Below are 13,509 nucleotides of genomic sequence, written 5' to 3'. Positions count from 1 at the left end.
GCTGTAGATTTAGTCAAGGCAAGTAAAAGTGTGGCAGGGGGAGTGAGGGGGAGATGATGACAGCAAACACTTGAAGCAGCTGTCGCTGCAGTTTAGATTATTTAAGTGAAAACATTTACCCACAGCACAAGTGAAAGATCTGTCTGCGTGGCTAAAGTTACACTTAGGCTCGTTCCGTGGAGGTGAACAGGGAGGGAATTCCTTTTTCTACTTAAAAAAAAAAAAAAAAACCCAAACAAAAACCCAGAAATGAGCAAACCCCTGTGCTGGCGCGGGGGTCGTTGGGATGTAACTGCTACACCCCCTCTACAAGCCCCCCCCGGCCCACAGCAGGTCTGCATCTCTTTCCAGAGCAAATTGCTGTTTCTCAGCAGCTCGCTTTCCCTGCCAGTTTAATTTCAAGTCTGTTGGACTTCAGGCTTCTTCCTTTTAATCCCCACTTATTTCTTTAAACAGAAATGGTCAACCATTTTGGGGCGAGGTGGATTAGTGGAACCGTTGTGTGTGTTGGCAGCGAGCGATCTCTCCGTGCGGGAAAACCCCCAGCGTGTTTCCTCCCGGTGCCAGATTAGCTCCACCGTTCCCTGCCGAGTGAGGAAATAGGTCATTGCTAATGTTTAATTTTATTTCTCCAAGATGCTCTGTGGCTGCCTTAGGTCCATGTAGCTCAGCTATACTCAGTTTGTCACTCATAAGCCTCCGTGCCTTTCAATAGCAGGATGACAGGGGAGACTCTTTCACAGAGCTGGAGTGGGTCAGTTGTGGGTTTTTTCACCCTTTCAGATATCAGCCTGCATTCCTTGCTAAGACAAAAGTTCATGTTATCCGAGTAAGACTTGCTGGATTGAGAACTTGATCTGTCCTCCTCTTGCTTCTTGCTTAAAGCCCAAAGTGGTACTTGATGAAATAGGCAATTGTGCAACTGCTTGCCTTACCTGTCCCAGGCTTAGGGCAAAGTTTGGGGGAATAGTTTTGTTGATTGCCCCTTTAATGAAGTCTGTTCCCTTTGCTGACTTCTGAGTGTTCTCAGATATGCTGCTACTCTCTAAACAACAAGAGGTAGGACTAGTAATTTGCTGGCTTTTGTGCGGATGAGGCACGCAAAATATTTCTTTGGAAATAGAAAGGAGACAGCAGTAACAGTCCTGTTACTTTTTTGCTCCAGCTCAAGGCTTTGCAAGTAAATTACTGAAAATGTTGTTCTAGCAAACATCTGTGTGTGTGCCTGCGTGGTCACACACGTGTGTGTGGGTAGCAGCGGGTGCCAGTGGCTATGCCCAATGTGTGTTGCTTCCATGGCTGGTTGCTGGTTTGCCACAGGACAAGAAACTTACTGCTGTGACCGAGCCACTCCTATAACACTGGTGGTCAAGGTCTGGGTGCTTGTGCTCAAACCTGGGCTCAAACTGCTGTGCCAACCTGCACGGGTGGCTGTCCTCCTTGTTAATTGAAAAGCCATGCCAATGCGGGCCATGGCTGCCCTCCCATCTTTTGCACTGATTTAGAAGTCAATTGTGTATTGAGTAGTTTATTCATCCCTTCCTCTTTGTTCCCCCTTACACTTTCTTGGTCCGTTTTCCGAACAAACATTAGCTCGCATAATTTTACTGGCTGTCAAGTTGTGGTGGAGTTTATTTGGCTAGTCACTTTTTGTTTTGCAAAATTAATTAGATAAGGATAGATTTAAGTGACTGTGGAAGTCAGCTATGAAACATCACGTGCTCATTAGCTGGAATAGTACAGTTGCTCTGCTGTAATCTGCAGAATCTCCGCAGAGCCAACGAGACAGACGTGAGAAAGAGGAGAAGTTTTGCAGTGACCTCTCGCCAAGGGGGGGTGGTGATGGGATGGTTGCTTGTCATCAATATACTGCCTTTGGAAAGGGCGACCTTCTTGGACAGAGCTATGAAGCGTGACCAGGAGGCTGTTCCTGGGTTTCAGGAGCAGAGTCAGCACTTTCGGTGCATCTCCAAGACACTTGCCTGTCCTCCCCCTCCCATCGCTAAAGGGTTCCCTTCCCCACCCTGTCACTGCAGACTTCCCACCGGGGAAGACAGAAATTGTTCCTTCCTTTACAAATAAAGAAGAATAGAGGGAAAAGGAAAAGGAAGAGGTAATAGAGAAACTCAAACGGGACAGAAGAACAAACCACAGTCTACGTAGCAAAGTGGGACCGAGTCTGTCCCTGTGTTCAGGTTGGTGTGTTCGGGCACGTGTGATTTTTGAGCACTTTGAGCTGCTTTTTTGTCATCACAAATGCTACCATGATAAAAATAATAAGGCTTTCTGTTGGGATGAATAAAGAGCCAAACTTTATATGAGAGTAAGGTAGGATTTCAACGTTGTGCTAGGTTTAATAGCCTAAAAAATAGGTTCTGAGGACCCCACTTTTACCCATTTAGAGTTCATACCTCCATGTGGAACTGGCTGTCATGGAGGCTAAATGGAAATCTTGTATCTGGGAGGATGGAGCTCTGCTTCTGCAGAGAGGATGAGCTGCTGTCGTGAAAGTCGAGCTGCAGCCTGCGAGCAGAAAGGTGATCGAATTTCTGGGAGACAGCTGGAGCGGTACTGACATACGACTGGGGGCATGGATCTGGGGGTGGATGAGTCCCTTCTATAAATAATTGCTGAGGAATACAGCACGCAGGATGCAAAGGACAGAAAACAATGCCAAGGACAAAAATGTACAACTAGGGAATATGCTGAGAGAGTGGAATGAATCATATAGTGAAAAACAAACTAGAACAGGGGAAGGTTCTGGGGTTACAGCAAATAATGATGCTCCTCTCCTGTAGAGAGCCTTGAATGAAAGGGACTTGGTGAAAGTGCTTTATAAGCTGTACACCGGATTGAATTCCCACTGAGGCCCATGGAATTGCTCCCATTTATTTTTTTTAATGAGTTGATTTGGGCCTCACAGGCCACATTTTGATCCCTTGTGCTCTGTGGATGTTTTCTTACTCTACTGGACAAATAGATCAATTGGTTTCAGTTGGACTGTTTGAGGACTAAGACTGTGTTAATTGTGATTTAGGATATTCCTGTTGTTTAGGGTCATAAATTGTCACAGAATCAAGAACGTCTTTGCCTACCAGAGTTTTAAAAAAGATTTCTATTGCCAACACAGATAACATCCTAGTGCAACGCTGGGTAGGACTGTAGTTGGGGAAATAAGACTTGAAGGAAAGATGAAGGGCTGAGAAAATGGAACTTATTTGCAAACGTGGGGAGAACGTTTGCAAACGCAGATGTGCTAGCTGAGAAATCAAGCTGGGGTGGGGGGAATTGCCAAAGCAAGACTCCCCAACCTTTTGCTTCAAAGCAGCGTAAGAAATTCACCCAGTTTAATGTTACTTATGTCATGCATCTAATTCCTTTATCTGCTAATGGTACCAAGCAATTAGCTTGTCAAATATTTGTAGCTGACTCAAAAATATTTATATTTTTTAGCCTTGAAATGGAAAAGACCATTTTGCCCTCATGTCTTAAAAAATGCCAGACATTCAGCTGACAGCAGTAGGAATCTGAGGCAGCAGAATACTGTTAGTGGAGACCATGCAGGGGTCAGGTTTGGACCCCCATCTCCAAAGCACTGCTGGGTCTTTGACTCTTGCAGGTTGGGTTCCACCTCCAAACCTTCTGGTTAGGGTAGTGCCAGAACACTGACACCTCTTTGGGTTTTCCTTCTTTTGCTCTAAATTACTAACCCCGACTACCTCTGTTTATTTTAAAGTTTATGGTGACTATGTAGTATGTAATTGCAAATCTGAGTGTAAATCAGGAAAGGCACCTGGGGCTTGAGTTTTATTGGCAAGAAGTAATAAGGAGAATCTGGGAGCTGCAGCGTGGTGAGGAGTATCTGTGGGCTAAAGGGGTAGGACACTAGAAGTGCAGTGAAGCAGGAAAGTGGAGAAAAAATAACTAACTAATGCTTATTGAATAAAACTTCTGCTCTTGATCTGTGGGAATTAGATTTAGAAAGAATTGGATTTAGAAGAGACTCGAGCAAGCTGATTTGGTGACATGTGTTTTGGTGTAGCACTGAGGCTGGTGGTGTTTGCAGAAGCACAGACACCGAGGTCATGTCTTTGAACTACACGTTTTTGATGGGAATAAAAATGAAAGACATTCCTGGTGTCTTTGAACTGGTATCAAAAACAATAACTAGTGACACTAGTGTCACAAAGTGACAGTGAAGGAATGGATGCACCTGAAATACTCGTGACAAAAGTTTCTTCAGCTGGGCAGAGCTTGGTACCACACAAGAAATCAGCTGCATAAAAATACCCTGCAAGAAAACGCTCAAAGGGAGCAGAATGGGTTTGTATTAGGACAACAGTACTGCAGAGTGTAAATTAAATCTTGCGCTGTGTTTGGAGTGATGGCCAGGCTGGTGTCTCAAAGGTCTGCTGTGGAGAGCAGCAGCAGCTGTGTCACTGGAAGACACCGAAAGAGGACATGGGACCAGAGAGGTTACCTCCATAGTGTTGGTAGGGGGTGGATGCTCCTCTCACACACAGCTGGTATAGTAGAGAGGACTGGTGAGTTGGTGGGTGAGGTAAGAGAGGCGATGGGAGATATGTGAGAAGTTTAGTAGTGGTTTCTGTCTTCCCCCTGCTCTTTTGCAGTTTGTCCTGGAGTTTTCACCCTTGCAGACATCTCGGGTCCCTGCAGTACAGTTGCTTGTTATGCCAGCATCCCTCCGTGCTGCGACACGTGGTGGGCATATGTCTAGCCCTATGAGGGAGGACAAAGGTTCCCAGCATGGGGCTGTGGCTGGGAATGTGCCTCTTAGCAGGGGTCCTTCCAGCGTGGGGCTCTGCTGTGGCTTCTTGTTTGTTGGGGATGTGTCTGCAGCAGGGGGGCCTGGAGCAAAGAGTCTGCCTGAGATAAAGGCATTGCAAGGAGAGTGTTTGAGGTGGGAAGACTGAGCCACGTGTCTTGAAGCAGTTTATAGAAGTCAAGCGTCTAAAATGCCTGGCGCTTTTTTCCTTACGCTGGGCAGCGGCACAGTGCATGGCTGCAACAGGACCCCTGCTGAGACCACTGGCTGTTTCATCCATCCAGCCCCAGCTATGGCTCTTCCCGAGTGTTAAAGCTCAGCTGAAGCAGAGCCCCTCTGAACTTAGCTGAGCTTAAGGAAAAAGTTTGCATTGGCTGTGGGTCTGTTGTTGGTTTATTCACACTTATTGACCTTTCCTGGCTGCTTCCTCACCCTTCCCTGTTATGTCTTCCTCCTGTCTGTGATTCTGTCTGCATTATCCATCCATCTAGGAGGAGTGTCGTTAGAAAGGGCTGTCACTCTTGATGATTGACCAAAGGAAGGTCATTTGTCCTTTTGTCTATCAGTGGGATAAGCAAATCCAGTGCCAGTCATTTGCATGCAGAGAGGACTGTTTCATTAAGAATTTCATTAAGATGGTGATGTTTAATGTTTCCTGGAAAAAATGAGGTTTTGGGTTGTTCAATTAGATAATTAAAGTCAGAGAATTAGGGAAGATAGCAAGCTGCTTGCATAATGCGGGCACGTTTAATGGTAAAACTTGTAAATAAGTTCAAAGGAAATGAGCTTTCTTTATGTTACTTGCCTTGAATGGAGTTTGTCTCCTGTAAGGGTGAGGGATACGGAGGAGGGCAGATGGGGAGTTAACGGGCTTTGACAGAGGAATGTATTAGCAGACAGATCTCATTTTTTTTTCTCTGAGTTTGAGCAACAGGAGGCAGGTGACCTGGTAAAATGCAGAAAGCTCTGCTAGACAGCCAGGCTCAGCCAGCCTGCTGCGTGAGCCGTGCCCCTGGGCTCTCTGGAAATTGTGCCTTGCGGAGGCTGAGATTTAAGAACATTTCTTCCACTTTGTTTAGCACAGCACTAGGTTACAATGGCATTGGCCTAGTCTTTTGCAAACTCACATTAATTTGTTCCCTGTGATGTTATATCTCTGTTCCCGCCATGAGTGGCGTTGAAATGCTGCACATATGTTGTGTGAGAGGTGTCTGCCTGCTTCGTGTGTGTGTGTGTGTGTGCAAGGGAGGAGCATCCAGTGCTGACCTGAGTGAAGGCCAAGAGCACGTATATAACCAGGCTTGTAAAGTGGAGTCAAGGTATGTGAGACGTACACATGTATATGGATGTATATATGGACATATCTACATACATACACAACGTATGTATATCTGAGAAGAACACATTCAAACACTGTCGCATTATTTCCTTAAGCTAACAGAATACGGCCTATCTGCTATGCTATAGAACAGGTTTCCTTCAGGTCTAAACTTAAGGCAGTGGGAATGGTTTAAAAAGGATCCTTTCCTCTACAGGGGACAAACGCTTAGTGATAGCTCTGCCCCATCAACACAGTTTCCACCGCAGCAGGCTGAAATCCTTCTGTCTCCCCAGTTTGCCCAAATCCTACCTGCTAGGAGGGGCTCTCCCAGTCACACCTTGGGTTTCCCAGAGCACTAGAGGATCTGAACCTGGAGTTTATTAGCATCCAGACGGCTCATTAGACTCCCTGACTCCTGTCCTAACCAACACTAGTTATCTTCCGAGTGGGGCATCTGACAGGGAGCTGCTGAGGGTTACCAGCTCCATGTAGTTATTCCAGAAGCTCTCCGAATCTTTTCATAGCATCCTTTAAATGACAGTCCTGAAAAGGGACATAAAAAGGGAATTTATTAGGGAGAATTCCCAACAAAAGCTCAAGCAGTATAATACATTAAAAAGAAAATGGTGACCTGACAGCGCTGCAACAATAAGTCATGCATTATGTTCTCCTTTTAGTGCTTTATATAGCTTATTTTAAGGAGATGACCATTTTGGATGCACCATTATTCTTTATAAGGAAGATCTATATTTGAGTGATTTGAAAACAACAACTGTTTCCTCCTTTTTTTTTTCTATTTTTCACGGTGTTCCAGTTCAGTTCATTGTGGGCTTTTATTTTGTTTAATTTGTGACTTTTGAAAGCTGGCCAGCATATTAATATTTCATATGGAAAATCATTTATATGAATTAATTTATTCAGTACACTTTTCCTCATTCAGCTTGTGAAGGATCCACAAAAATTTCCTTAAATTTCTTAAATCCCATTATTTTTTTCCCCCTCAATGTATATTTTGTAGCCACACCTTGCATTGTGAGCTAGTTTGGAGCATTTCATTTGGAGTATGTGGTGATACTACATTTTTGGACGTGAGATTAGGCTTTGTATTGGCTAGTGCTAATAGACTGGTTTTGGTAGCAGGGTCACTTTAGCCCCCTAGTAAGCCTATGCTTCAGTATCTATTCCCTGTTCTTGCAGATTAACACTTTTGATTATTTTTTTTTCTTCTTCGCCCCAACCTCTGTGCATTCAGCAAATCTTTTCAGCACGTTGACAAGAATGATGCATAGGACTTTCATTATTATTTATCTGTAATGTATTATGAGTCAATGAATCACGTATTTGCCTTCTGCCTGATAAATACTTGACTGCAGGGAGAAATATACCCGGTCATTAGTAGTCAAAGAATGGTAAGTCCTATGAGTTTACTACTGGGTCAATGAAAATGTGTCTAGGCATTATGCTGGACAAAAGGGGATTACTGGGTTATTGAATGGGAGGTGAGTGATTATCGACTGAAGTATTTGTGTTTTGAAATAGCTTTGAATAAAAACATACCATGCATGTTGTCACTTGCCAAACTTTTGTGTTGCCTCTGTGATAATAGAAATACTCCTTTTGTATTGCCTATTAATACTGATGTTATTCACCTGTTAAGTTTTGTAATGGAGCCTGCCCATAGCATTTCAGACTTGATTTGTTGGCTCTGAGTTCTTCTCAATGAAACTGTGCAAATACTGGGATTCACAAGATCCAAAATGTGCCGCGTGGATTTACCCATGACCTGTGGGACCAGCGAGGGCCAGCCCTTGCCCTACAGCTCAGTCTGGCAATAACACTCATCTGGAGCAGCTCTCTGCTTTAGCACCACCCTTCATTTAACATTTCCATATTTACTGTCATCATAGTGTTGAGAAGAGTGGGAATGTATTTTTCTTCCCAAATTCCCTGAAGGAATTGGCTCTGTTACTGCAAAGTAGTTGAGAATGCTGCGTAGATGGGGAAGATTGATGAGCAGTAAGTAAAATATTTAAGACGTGTGTAAGACAAGCTTTGCATGGTATCCATTTATCATCTTGAGTGGATTTCATCTCCAAGCTGAGTTCAGACTTTTAAAGCAGAAAACAAGAGCTTTTGCTCTTGGAGCTGCAGCTTTAGAGAACTTCAAGGAGCAGCAGCGACTGCAAAATTAGTCTATCTCTGGATCTTTATTGAACTGTTAGTTGTTACACATTTATTGCTGCAAAGGCTTGGTTGCTGCTGATGGCAAGAGGGACACAATCAGACATTTCAACAGTGTAATTACTCTGGTGTGGAGGTAATAAAGTTGTTCCAAGGTCATGTTGTCACATCAGAGCAGGCCGTTTCCTGCATCTCATTTTTATGCCCACACACAAAGAGACACTTTTCTGGCTGATATTTATAGAGAAGTCCTACAGTCATTTTAATTATGCACAACATACTGATGCCTGCTTCACTGGTCATAATTGCAGCTCTGACCTGTTTTATTTTGTGATTTAGATGCCTTCTCTTAAGCATTGCTCTGGGATATGATTTACAGTGGCAGGTACTGGAAGTGAGGAGACAGCTATTGATATCGCAGCTTCAGCTGGTGGAGGTTGAAACATGCTGCAGGCTGTCACTGAAGGGCTCCCACACATTCTTGAGGAAAGTGTTGCCATGTTTCAAACATCTGGAGGGGGAGAAAGCAGGACCTACCTGTCCCGTCCTGCCCAGATGACCTGTCTTGTCCATCCACTCCAACTTCATTTCCTCTCCTAGCACTTCCCAGCATGAAAAGTCCACAGCCAAGACCTTTGCACTCTGCCTACTCCTTCTGAAAGTGATGGTATGGCTTTCTCTGGTATTTTAAAGAAACACGACATGGCATAACTCTTGTAGGAGAAGCGATGTTCAATAACATAACACTTTAATCACTGTGGAAGTGGTCAGCACGGGGCACCTAATAGCCTGTTGGAATGGGCTATGGCTTTTCTCACCTTCAAGTTAATGGTTTGTATTGCACTTAGCTGCTCTGAAATGGGTTTAATGCCACATGATGAATCTAGTTTGGAGAAGAAGCCATAGTAAGAGAGGAAATGTTGACATGTATTTCAGCCAGGTTGTTGTTTGGTTTGGTTGGTTTTTGGTTTTTTGTATTTTTATTTTCTTGCTGGGAAAAGAAATGCAGGAAGTGTTGACCACCTCCTGTAGTATTTCCAGGCTACTTCTGCTAATTTTTTAGCAGGAGCTGAAACAAAAACTCCCCTTGTTTCAGTGTATCTCAGCAATGCATCTTTGTCCCAGGTTCACTGCACTAGCACAAGGGAGATGGGAGCAGCCATTCATTCCACGCTGACCTAAGGTGTGAAATTCATTTTATTTAAGCTACTGAGTTGCTATGATTGTTCCTTATTGTGTGAGAGTAAACAGTATGGGAATCCTCTGTGTCCCCTCACCTTCTCCGGTTGCATCACATCATCTGCTCCACAAAGCTTGTCAGAAGCCGCAATCCTATACAGGGACTTCAGAGTGGTGTTTTTTTTTTTTTTTTTTAAAAAAAAAAAAAAAGAAAAAGCTCTGCCCACTGACGTGCTGAATATTGACAATTTAACTTATAATAACAGAAGGGTGACTTCAAGCATGGTCCTGCTTTTCAAGTAAGGCTGAGTGTCCTCAGTAAGAGACGACAAATACCTGGAGTCCAAAGCAAACAAGTAGCAACCTTGGACTGGTGCTTCTCCTGCCTCTCTCAAAGCTGCACCCTGCAGTGAAGACCTTGTGCTGTTGTTTCATCCAGGCAGAGGGTCTGGCCTCCGTGTGGGTTTGCAGACCCAACTGCTCCTCAACCTGGTTCTTAACAAGGAGCCAGCTGGTCAGTCTTAGCGGTGGCTGGATATGCTCTTAGTGGGCGAGGGTGTAAAATAAAACCAATCTGCTCTGCCCCAGCTGCTTTCCTCCTTTTTCTTGGCTCTTTCCCCACTGAGGCAAGAAGCCTGTGATTTCCAAAAGCAAATGCCTCACTCGGTCTGCCTCAGATCAAACTGCGTCACAAGTGGCAGGTCCTTAAAGCAGATGTGACAGCTACAATAGGGCATGTCACCCGGCTGGTGCCATCAGGACCCGGAGTGACAGTCACAGTGTATCACGGGTCTGGCAATAGGCAGAAGAGCCCCTGAGAACTTCTCAGCACAAAACCAGCTTACGAATGATTGATCATCAGTGCATGAGCACTGTGTGAAGCACTTGTGCCAGCTTGACTGAATTTGGTATCTGCCGTTCACCCTGACCGATGCTGCAGGGAGATAAGTGCTGCTTACTGACCTGAAGGGGGCTATTACTGGTTGACTTCGCAGGAGGGGGTTGCAGAATCCTGCCTATTTCAGAGCTTAAACTTACCCCTTGGAGCATGGTGTGACTGCACTGTGTCTGGGCATATCTCATTTGAATCGTGCAAAGGAGGTGCAGGCTCTGCCCGTCCATCCTTGGTGTTGGGAACTCATTTCAGATGGTTCTCTGCTGGGTGCTCATAGCACCTCTGGAGCGCTGCTGGTAAAAATAACCACGTGTGGAAACAAACTTGATCAAATGGATTATGTAGGCAGTGAGTGATAATCTATCTTGAGGAATTAAAGCCTGAAAGGTTGCTTTTGTTTATAACTTGGTATCCAATGTGTCCCTGCAACCTTACTTGAGTCAAGTAGGAGTTATTTGGAAGTTATGAGGCAAAGGGATTTAGGCACTTACAGCGTCAAAGTGCTTCAAGGTGTCAGCATATGACATCTTCTGTCCCTCTGCATATAGGAAAGAAGTCTGACAGTTTGGATATGTATCTCTTGGTATCAGGTGCAGGTATGAAAATGGATAATAAGTGTAACGAAATCTTAGGCTGTTTTCTTTGCTATCTTGTGCACCTGGGAGGATGGTTTATTTTGAGGTGTGTGTTTCCTGCTTTTACTAAAGGGTATTTCTCCTTCATTCATAACCTTCTGTGTTAGCAGGTCAAATGAGGTTGGCAGGATACAAGCAGAAGGCAACCACTGAACTGGCTCTCTCTTGCAGTACAAGCACTGCAGACCTGTACTGTATGAAGCAATGTTCTCCTGCCACCGGACCCAATTCAAATCCATGTGGGCCCGTCTTTCGTAAGCATAAAGCTTTCTGGGATAACCGACCTCCATCACCCTTGTTGCAGCTTCTATCCTGGGACATAGTTTTTGGAAATAACCAAAACGCTGCCTGTTTGCATATCATTAAACACTGGGGCCGCTGCGACTGTCAGTCTTCTAATTCCAGAATACGCAATATGCTGACAGCAAAAAGTTAGGAGAGTGGTAACGACATCAGCAGGACAAGTATGGGAGGCTGTTAGGAGTTGTATATGCACAGAGAGCGCCTTCCCCAGCTAGCAGAAATTGCACAGCTCACCTTCCCCTTCCTATCTGGCAGTAATGCACCATCAGCTGAAAGCCAAGAGCTGTTTATTGATTATTACACACCGTCATTAACCAGCACATGCTGAATGGAGGCATTGAAGTAGAGAGTGAAAATCTGGCTTTTGACTCCTGGGACTGATTTTCCACGAAGGTGAAAGCAAACCTGTGACAGTCAACAAATTGGGAAATTCCTGATGTGTCACACATCACTTCCAGCCTGTGCAGCAGCTCGGGAGGATCTGATGAAGAAATACAACCCATCAGCAGACCTCCTATGTTGTCAATATTCTCGTGGATGGGCCAGGCTGTAAAACTAGCCAGGCGATAAAACAGGCTGCAAGCCTGACCTTAAGAAAGTTCATCTTCCAGAAGCGCCCAGGAAGAGTTGATGTTACTTTGAATGTGCTGCCATTAAGGTGCAGCAACTGGTGCCCCAAAAGCAGCTTGGGCAGTGGTGACGTGGAGGAGGAGAGCATGTAGGCAGGCAGAGGAACAGGACCCGTTTATTTTGCTTGCAGAAATGGGAGCTGTACACCAATTAGATGAATCCTTTCAGCGGTGGTGCCAGGGTTTTTAGCTTCACCCCTGTGCTCTCCAAGCCAGATCCTCAGGTGGTGGGAGCGGTGGTTGCTGAGGCTGTCACTGCTGCTTGCTGCTCATCGCCTGAAGCCACCTTATTGCACTCTGATCGGCAAGGAAACGTGCCAGTATGGGCAGGTGTTAGAGCAGCTTACTAATTTTTATCAGACGATAAATGTTTTCATTTATTCTCTGTCACAGAAGAAGCCTTGGTTACTCTTTGGGAAAATTGAACAGAGATAATAGGTTTCCGCTAATGCTCCTCTTCTATCTTGCTTACTCAGAGCCGGTCCCATCTCTACAACAGGGAGACCAGCTTGTCTGTTGAACATATCACTGCCAAAGCAAACTGTGGAAATCTAATGATACTACATTTTGCTCTCAAAGATGGAGAAAACATTTGTAATACTCTGGCTTATCACTAAGCTGCCCAGTCATGAAAGAAGTAGCAAGCTGATGCATTCAAATAATAGTATAAAAAGTAACAGAGGAAGAGAAAAATGTTTTAAGAAATCTCTGCTTGGTGCTAACTTTTCCTATCAAAAAGACCAATGCTTTGGCTTGGTCAGTACAATTGTAATAGCACCTTTGGGATGTGATATTTGTGGAGGTATTGTTTGGTAAGTTTATTTTACATTTTCCCCTACTGATCTCCTTCCCTGTTCCGTAGTTATGCTGAAAAAATAAGCATTATACACACTCTCAATTATTAAGTTTTTATTCATGGCGACTGCCCACTGGTGAGCTTTAGTAATAATTATCTTCCTTCCAAAGTGTAGGACTGCATAGCAAGATATTAGATTGGTTTTGTGACTTTGCAGCCAGCTTTCTTTCTAATCTTGGGTGAACCTTTTGATCACAATTATGTTCCAGTGCACCAGTGTTATTAAATTTAATAATATAATTTAAAACAAATATTGCGGTATTAATGAGGACTCTGACATAAGCCTGCCTCTTTTTTTTCCAAAGATCTCAACTGAGAGCTTTCACTGACCTTGTTGGCAGCTGACCTTTGTGTTTTGAGCTATTGGGTTACTTCATGCCGCCTTTCTTGATTGTCTGAACCAAGCACAAGCCTTCATATGGCTGAGGACTGTGGGCCATGTGCAATGTATAGGGCTGAGGGAGCCCAGAGCAGAGCCTCTGCTTGGAGTGGACACCACAGTTCCTGCTGCATCACTGCAGATGGGCTGCGCGGGATGCGTGGGGGGCTTCAGGGGCACCCTGAAGGGGCACCAGTCCTGAACTGCAGCCGTTTTGGTTCACTACCATCTAGGGCTGTAGGCATGGCTTGGGAGCTGCTCTCTATCACGTCAGGAATGGTATGTTGCTCAGGGTTGGGTAGTTTCTGGTGTTTAAGAATTAAGAGACATGCTAAGCACGGCTCT

This window comes from Pygoscelis adeliae, unplaced genomic scaffold (genome assembly GCF_000699105.1).
Source record: "Pygoscelis adeliae isolate BGI_AS28 unplaced genomic scaffold, ASM69910v1 Scaffold34, whole genome shotgun sequence".
NCBI lineage: Eukaryota > Metazoa > Chordata > Aves > Sphenisciformes > Spheniscidae > Pygoscelis > Pygoscelis adeliae.
Note: the sequence above shows the minus strand (reverse complement) of the source record.